Source organism: Oryx dammah, unplaced genomic scaffold (genome assembly GCF_014754425.2).
Source record: "Oryx dammah isolate SB20612 unplaced genomic scaffold, SCBI_Odam_1.1 HiC_scaffold_26, whole genome shotgun sequence".
In the NCBI taxonomy this organism is placed as follows: Eukaryota; Metazoa; Chordata; class Mammalia; order Artiodactyla; family Bovidae; genus Oryx; species Oryx dammah.
The window spans coordinates 37,285,524-37,295,352 of record NW_024070210.1 but is presented as its reverse complement, the minus strand read 5'-3'; positions in this window follow the sequence as shown (position 1 = coordinate 37,295,352).

Here is a 9,829-nt window from a genome sequence, read left to right as displayed (position 1 = left end):
GCCCCCCACTTAATTTTTTTCCCTAATCCCCACCTTTACAGATTAAAGTCTTGGTGACCAGTGACTATTTAATAAAGACATTTAAGAAGTTGTTGGCAGAGATGGCTCTTTTAAACAACAACTTACAGTCATATCTCAGAATATAATATACCCACATAAGTATCTTGGAAAAGATTGCTTCTGTTCCCCTCAGCTGCAGGGATGGCTTTCAGAGTGGGGTGTAGTCTCCCTTCACACATCACCCTCGGTTAGGGTTATGTGGCCTAAGGTTAGCAGGCCTAACCCTTGGTCACTCGCTGGAGTTTAGCTGCAGGGGTGGTCCAAGGTGGCTCGAGCCTCTTCTGTCGAGGGGGATTCAGGCTTGTGCTCCCCTAAGAGCCCACAAAACATGTAGCCAGTAGAGCTTGCTGCAAACCCCAGGCATCGCATGGTCCCATGAGGCACTACTGTGGGAACACAGGTGGTTCAGACTTACACTCCACACCAGTTTGATTTACCAACTATGATTTGTGTCCTGAACTGCTTTTCTTTTCTTCTTCTTTTTTAGAAAGCTATTTTTCTAGTTTTATTTATATTTACTTATTTATTGGTGTTGCCATATGGATTGTGGGATCTTAGTTCCCTGACCAGGGATCAAACTGGTGCCCCGTGCAGTGGAAGCATGGGGAAAAACCACAAAGGAACTCCCTGGAGCTGCTTTTCTTGGGGTGATTCTGCTGTGTCTGTCCTTAACCTTTAATTTTACATTAGAGCCATTAGAACCAGTTTGTGGTTAAAGACAAAAGGATGATTTTTCACTGGGAATGAGCTAGTTATTTTAAAAGTCCCTTGGGAATTTAAACATTGATGGGTATTTCTATTTGCAAGCAGTTACTATGTGAGACTAAATGCCATGTTACGTGCGTGGTTCGATGATGTTATCAGGCAGAATCCACTTGCATTCAATAACTTGCTCCTGGAAGGATCTGGAAATACCAGGCCCCCCTTGTCCCAAGTCCTGCACCCACTGAGGCTGGAGCGTGTGGAGACAGAAAGGTTTGTATACATAATTAATGCCATAACTGTTTGATACTGTTGCCTGAATGAATGCAACTTATGCAATTGCACAAATTACAAATATGTTAACACAATGGGTATTAAAATACCTTGAGTGACATGACTTAAAAATTAATAAAGTTGCTCTAATGAATAAGGATATTATTCACTCTAGTTATAGTATAGAGGATATTAACTGGAATCTGTACTTTAACACCCCTACAAAGGAAACTGAAATGATAGAATAATTCTTGTCTATACTAAAGGAACTTAACTATAAATTTAATCCTACTATAATAATTCAACATTATATATTTTACTTTAAACTAATTTTCATATTTGGTCCACGCTAACCTTTTCTGTGTTCACTTGTATACTACATGTCCTGCTAACAGTAAAATTACAATTGGAGCTATGATTACTATTGTTATTTTTTTTTCCTTGGAATGCTAGCAGTAGAAACAAAAGAAAGGCAATTTCTACATCAAAGAGGAGAAATATAATGGACACTGTAAATAATTTTATGTAATAACATTGCTATGATTCTAAATGGACATTCAAAAGGACCTGGTTTTTTCTGAATGCTTAATTCAGAAACTTAGAATGTGATGAATACAAATAATAAAACTAATAATATAGTAATAAATAATGCTAATAATATAAAGTTGATCATTCTTTTTCTATTCTAATGAAACTAACTGACTAGAAGTCAATTTTAGTAACTACTACTAAAATAAGACCCTCATCAATAAGTGGAGATGTATAAGAAAACCCATAATACATCTAAAAACCATCAAAGATAAAATGATGATAAGAAATCCAGTGAAATTTTAGTTGGTATAATAAGCTGATGACTTTGAAAGCAAAGCTGGTGATCATGTACAGACCATGGAAGCCTGTGGCTATCACGAGTGCTGAACTTGGTCCTTCATCTGACATTGTAAAAGCCACTTTGTAATATCCTGAGGCTTTCAGGAGTGTAACCTCCTGAAGAGACTGCAATAAAATGGGTTTGAAGGATATTCTGATAATTTCCATCTACCATTCTGTGGTGAGCTTAAACAATATGTACTCCTAAGGACAGAAGACAGAGATGTTGGGAAGCGGTAATTACTTCTACTGCACTAGGGAGAAAGGGCATGTTCAGTTCAGTCAGTTCAGTTGCTCAGGCGTGTCCGACTCTTCGCGACCCCATGAATCGCAGCACGCCAGGCCTCCCTGTCCATCACCAGCTCCCGGAGTTCACTCAGACTCACGTCCATCGAGTCCGTGATGCCATCCAGCCATCTCATCCTCGGTCATCCCCTTCTCCTCCTGCCTCCAATCGCTCCCAGCATCAGAGTCTTTTCCAATGAGTCAACTCTTCTCATGAGGTGGCCAAAGTACTGGAGTTTCAGCTTTAGCATCATTCCTTCCAAAGAAATCCCAGGGCTGATCTCCTTCAGAATGGACTTGTTGGTTCTCCTTGAAGCCCAAGGGACTCTCAAGAGTCTTCTCCAACACCATAGTTCAAAAGCATCAATTCTTCAGTGCTCAGCCTTCTTCACAGTCCAACTCTCACATCCATACATGACCACAGGAAAAACCATAGCCTTGACTAGACGGACTTTAGTTGGCAAAGTAATGTCTCTGCTTTTGAATATGCTATCTAGGTTGGTCATAACTTTTCTTCCAAGGAGTAAGCGTCTTTTAATTTCATGGCTGCAGTCACCATCTGCAGTGATTTTGAAGCCCCCAAAAATAAAGTCTGACACTGTTACCACTGTTTCCCCATCTATTTCCCATGAAGTGATGGGACCAGATGCCATGATCTTCGTTTTCTGAATGTTGAGCTTTAAGCCAACTTTTTCACTCTCCTCTTTCACTTTCATCAAAAGACTTTTTAGGTCCTCTTCACTTTCTGCCATAAGGGTAGTGTCATCTGCATATCTGATATTTCTCCCAGCAATCTTGATTCCAGCTTGTGTTTCTTCCAGTCCAGCGTTTCTCATGATGTACTCTGCATAGAAGTTAAATAAGCAGGGTGACAATATACAGCCTTGACATACTCCTTTTCCTATTTGGAACCAGTCTGTTGTTCCATGTCCAGTTCTAACTGTTGCTTCCTGACCTGCATACAGATTTCTCAAGAGGCAGGTGAAGTGGTCTGGTATTCCCATCTCTTTCAGAATTTTCCACAGTTTCTTGTGATCCACATAGTCAAAGGCTTTGGCATAGTCAATAAAGCAGAAATAGATGTTTTTCTGGAACTCTCTTGCTTCTTCCATGATCCAGTGGATGTTGGCAATTTGATCTCTGGTTCCTCTGCCTTTTCTAAAACCAGCTTGAACATCAGGAAGTTCACGGTTCACGTATTGCTGAAGCCTGGCTTGGAGAATTTGAGCATTACTTTACTAGCATGTGAGATGAGTGCAATTGTGCGGTAGTTTGAGCATTCTTTGGCATTGCCTTTCTTTGGGATTGGAAGGAAAACGCAACTGCTAGTACAAGTACAGAAGCAACACCTGAGTGGTTAAACCTTTAAAAAGTCGATAAAAATGAGAACAACTGGTATGAAATAGCCTTCAAAAGTGCCTTCTCAGATCTCCTGTCATAAACACAAACATAATAAAATCATTGCGTTTTCATGGTCTCACAGTTCAGTTCAGTCGCTCAGTCATGTCTGACTCTTTGTGACCCCAAGGACTGCAGCACACAAGCCTCCCTGTCCAACACCAACTCCTGAAGTTTACTCAAACTCATGTCCATCGAGTCAGTGATGCCATCCAACCATCTCATCATCTGTCATCCCCTTCTCCTCCCAATTTCAGTCTTTCCCAGCATCAGGGTCTTTTCCAGTGAGTCAGTTCTTCGCATCAGGTGACTGGGATTTGCTACATGATACACATCAGTTTAGTGGGTCACTATGTGTTATGCAATAGAGCCTTATTAACAGGAAGAATATGTAATCTTGAGTAAAACAGCAAATAACACTACAAATTGAAGAAAAATGGCTAGAATGACAATAACTAATTTCATGAAGGCTACTACTTATTTGGCCAGGATTGCCTCTCCTGTTAAGTACATAAATACATGGCCAGTTGTGATATTAGCAATTAGTTGTATCACTGTAACTCTCACTTAGAAAAATAACCTAATACTTTCAATGTTTACTACCATAAGAATTACAGTTATTATTCCTTGTAGGAGACAGTCTGATAGATACCCTTCTGTTTTATCATAGAAGCTGCTTATGACACATCCTGCTCACAAATAGACTGTTATTTCCAAATTTCTGGAGAGATATGTGGAGATTATAAATGAATGTGGTAACAGATCTAGTAAGTGTGTCAAACTAATAAATAAGTAATATAACTATTAATAATAAATTTTGCCTTTTATAGTTATTAATGTCCAGTATTTGCTTTGAAAGGAGTTGAACTACTCATTGTTAAAGAGAAATGACCCTTTCTTCTCTGAAACATTTGTTAATCACTCAGTTGGATGTGGTGAATAAAATACTTCAAGACATAATACATAAAATAGCATTAGGCAAAACATATAGATTTTTCATTCACTTTCTTTCTCAAAGGATGGAATATTTTGTGTTTGGATTGATTTTCTGTCTTGACTTCATGTACAATTATGCATTGATATTTTTAGTTGAAATACAATAAGACTAAAAATATTGATATAATACTAACAGATCATGTTGGTGTATGTAGTTGTCACGTATGACTCACAGGAGGTTTAAACTCCCAGTTGTTAGCATAAAGGGTTAATGCTATTTAGCTTCTTCATGAATCTATACCATGAATGAAGAGCATTTCTCAAAATATTTCACTGAGGCAACTACAATGATGCTAGGCATAAAACCATGTTTCGACTCACAAATTATCATATAATTTGTCTGACTTTTTTACTTAATATGATAATCTCTAGGTCCGTCCATGTTGCTGTGAATGGCATTATTTAATCCGTTTTTATAGCTGAGTAACACTCCGTTGTATATATACATATCACATCTTCTTTATCCATTCATCTGTTGATGGACACTTTTGTTGCTTCATTGTCTTGGCAGTAGTAAATAGTACTGCCAAGAACACTAGGGTGCATGTATCTTTTTGAATTAGCCCAGAAGTGGGCTGACTGGATCATATAGTAACTACTTTTTTAAGGAAACTCTATATTCTTTTCCATAGTGGCTGCACCAATTTTCATTCCCACCAACAGTGTAGGAGGGTTCCTTTTCTCTACACGTACAGCATTTATTATTTGCAGACTTTTTGATGATGGCCATTCTGACCAGTGTGAGGTGGTATCTCAATGCAGTTTTGATTTGCATTTCTCTAAATTAGTGAAGTTGAGCATTTTTTCATGTGCTTATTGATTCTCTATATGTCTTTGGAGAAATGTCTATTTAGGTCTTCTGCCCATTTGTTGATAGGCTTGTTTGTTTTTTTTTTATATTGAGTTGTATGAGCTGTTTGTATATTTTGGAGACTAATCCCTTGCCGGTTCCATTATTTACAAATATTTTCTCCCATTCTATGGATTATCCTTTCTTTTTCTTTATGGTTTCATTTGCTGTGCAAAAGCTTAAAGCATTTTTTTTCTTTACTGTAGGATCAAGTTATCATGACTCTCTAATCTGGAACATTTCCACAGCATTTCTTTGTCATATATGACATAGGAACCATCCATTTTAATGCAAAACTTCCATGGAAATTGATTGCTTAGCTAATGCTAGTTTTAGCAAAACTCAGGGTCAGAGATAAATGAATTTAGGATGCAGTTTTCCTCCTAGAACATCATTAGGATCACACAGAATTCTGAATATGAAACACACACCCTAGGGATGCCTGCTTGAATCACTTCATGTCCCATTGCTCTCCCTATTACACTTTCCTAATCAAGGTTTTCTCTGCCCTGGGCATAGTCAGTGGGTAAGACAGACTTTGTGTCTGAAGTCCTATGACTAAAGCTTATTCTCAATTAGAGCTGGGTTTGGGAATTAGAACCAGATCTGGTTTTCAGTTAATTAACTCATAAGAGAAAACTAAGGGCCTGAGTTAAAAAAAAAAAAAAAATTAATGAGAAGACATTGAAGTCTCTGGGAACAGGCTTTTCCAAAATATGTTCTCTTCAGCTTTATTTAATATATTTTACTTAAAAAAAACTAATACAATTAAGCTAGATTTAGCCCATAACAAGCTCCGCCTTTTTTTTTCTTTCTTTCTTTCTTTTTTTTTAAACAGAGGGGAACATTTGATTAAATTACTATTCATCTGAAAATATTATTTGATGGGGAAAAACCCATTAGATATATAAAGACAGACAACATTAAACAGTTAATTGGGAACAAAGAATCACATGATGTAATGTAGATAACTGAGAAAGAGCTCTTGGCTTTGAAATACATTTTTATTCAATGTCATGTAGTTAAAATTGCTGTCATGGTACCTTCTTGTCCAAAAAGGGAAGTCATGTAATTCCCTCACTTTGGCTGACTCGCTGTCTTGGCGTGATTCTTGCTGCAGATGAGTATAGAGCTGGTTCTTGTCATACTTTAGAAAAATGTCATTGGCAAACAGAATGGAAGCACAAGTAAATTTCTGAATTTTTAGATTTTTTTAAAATAGAGAATTTATTTAAAAATATATTCTTGTGACCAATGAAAGTAACTATTTTTTTTAAAACAGGAGAAACATTAAAATTTGATGGGTGATGATGCAGACTGGGGAGGGTTGTACACGTTTAGGTGATTAACAGCTAATTATCAGCCAGAAATCCGCCCCCACCCTAGATATTAGTTTAGTGAAAAAGAAAACTTTTTGTTTGTTTTGTTTATAAAACTTAATGAATAAAATGATGGCCATTTAAAAAAACTGAATACCATTCTCATTCAGAGACCAACTAATTTTGGGGCCTATAACCAAGGTCAGGAAGTTAGTAATCAAGTTCATTAAGACAAATGGCTCAGTTATCAAATTTAGCCAACACCCCTTGCTCAGGAAACCAGAATAGCCTTGGGGCTAAGAAAGATCTGCCCATACTAAGGGTAAAGCATCTATGATGAATCAAAGGTTTCCAGACGCATCTCTAAGCCATTTTGCCTTACTACTACCCAGAAGGTTATGTATGATGCAAGCAAAGGGTAGTTATTTTCTGTTTGTGAGAGCCACCCACACTTCCCTGGAAGGCCTTTCTCATCATGTAAAGAGAATAAATTGTTTCCTTCTGAATGCGTCTGTATCCATTTGGCTCAGTGCACAAGCCGGCGTGTGCCCTGGGATAAGTTCTGGCCTCCAGCTTCTTCAAGTGGTATTCCACCCCTTAATGTACCTAAATGGAATTCTGAGAGGCGGCTCCCCACTTCCTCCCAGAGAGACAGCTCCTCCAGTGAGTCATGCAGACAGACACACGCCAACGTCTTGGGCGTTTTCTCTGCTGAGCAGCAGGCTTGTGTTGCACCAGCATCCCGCGTTACCTCCAGCGTCAGCAGCCGCCTCCGGTTTCCCAGACGAGGCTGCCAACTCTGCCCAGTGCCACGGCCCTGAGGAACCAAGGGCTGGGTCTGAGGATTCAACAGAGTGGGAGGGGAAGGGGGTAACTGATTTTCAGTTCACAACAGGAGCAGCAAGTGCAGGTGCTGGAGGTGGGAAGAGGTGGATTGGTGGACATAGTAAATGAATCTAGGGATTTGAGCGCCTGCAACAGTATTTTAAGCCCCAGGCACTGCTTTTTAAATCACCATGAATAATTTCTTTTCCATTCTCTCTGGAGACCTCGGACGTGAGCATTAAATTTTCTTGATTTTAGAAAGTTATGAACCTACGGGCTCAGCCACTGTTGGGTTTTAATTACCAGAACACAGTTAGATGATTGAGTAAATTATTGGTTATTTTGCCAGTAGCTTTGAACTCTCCCCAGCTCCATGGGATTATTGACTTTAAAATGCTAAAATATTTTTAATTTCCAAAATTCCTGCTGTTGTGTTAAAGAAAGAATGACTCTTGTGTTAAAGAAAGAATAACACTTGTCTAAACAGTAAGGAAAGCTTTTCCAGGGCTGTTCTAAGTTGGAGTGTTGCAGTAGGGAAGAGAGCCGAAATTCAACTCCAAATACAACAGACAACTGGGGATTACAGCCAAAGAGTAGAGGGGAGCTAGATGGAAAATTACTGAGAGGAGAGAGACTTCAAAGGTGGGGAGACTTACTAAACTGACTTGACAGGATTCTTGCTGAAGGCAGGTCAAGGACACAAACGTCATAGTTGGGAAATGAGGAACTTGATCCCAGCAAGGATGACGGTTGAGCTTGAGGCTGGTGGAGAGCAGCTTTGTCTTGTGTGGTAAATTGTTTTTTCCATTGCAGCAAGGGGCATAGGGGCTCTGGTACCATTTATCTGAGAGGGAAAAGGCTCTTCTCAGACTTGTGCTTGGCAGGTAATAGACACTGGATTGCTCTGCAAAGCCCAGGACTTCCCTTCTAGGCCAGCAGGATCAGAGGGTGGGCCGATGATTTTCAGGGGCCTGACAGCTTCCAGGCCTCTGCCCACTATGCACCATCTTCACCCAGTGCAGCCAAGCAATTTGTTGTTAAACTGGATGCAGGGAGACTTAGGAGTTTTTAGTTCTATGTTCCAGAGTCAAAATGGAAGAATCAGATCAACTTAAAAATAAAATTTTTTAGATTATTTCCTTATTACAAAAAACACATTCATAGGAGAGAACAAAATTGATTTTAAAAATTAATTTAAAAATTAGAAATACAAAGAAGATAAGAAAGAAGATAAAGCAGCTATCATCCTGCTGCAAAAGACATCCTCTTTTTTTCTGTCATTCAGGTCAGGCTACATTGTGTTAGTCGCTCAGTCATGTCCAATTCTTTTTGATCCCATGGACTGCAGCCCCCCAGGTTCCTCTGTCCATGGAATTTTCCAGGCAAGAATACTGGGTTGCCATTCCCTTCTCCAGGGGATTTTCAACACCCAGGGATGGAATGTGGATCTCCTGCATTGCAGGCAGATTCTTTACCGTCTGAGCCACTGGGGAAGCCCACAGGCTATGTTATGTTATAGTAACACACAACCCCTGCTTTTTTATCATTTAAAAATGTAAAGATTTATTTCTCACTCACACAAAATGTCCTTGGTGTGTTGGCACAAGCTGGGTTTGATATGCTCTCAGTCAGGCATGCACCCTTGCCATCTGGAGCAGAGCTGCAGGCCTCAGCTGAGGAAACCACATGGGGAATCACACCTCAGCTCTTAAGGCTGGCCACCAGAAGTGACCCAGAAGTGATCATCTCTCACATCTTACAAGCCAGACATATGCCTGACTTCTAGGGGATCAGGAAGTAGGGGAAAGACTAGAGCGCTGGCGAACACTAACGATTACCGAAGCTGTCCTTTCCTTCTTCCTCCCTTTGTTTCCTTCATTCCCTCCTTTTCTTCCTTCTTTCTTTCTAATTCTAATTTACATTGGACATAATATTTTTACATTGGACTTAATTGATGGCCTGCTCGATTCTGGTGAAATAATATCAGATCACTTTTATTAGTTTATATATTTAAAATATTGGAAACACAATTTTAGATTATAAACTTGAGCTTGTCAAGTAAAGCTTATTCTGTTTTTTTTTTAATTGAGGTAAAATATACATAGAATACACTGAATAAATTTATCATTTCAACTCTTTCTGAGTGTACAGTTCAGTAGCATTAAAGTATATTCATATTCATTGCTATCCATTTCCCAAAGTTTTCCATTATCCCAAACTGAAACTCTGTATCCATTAAACACTAATTCCC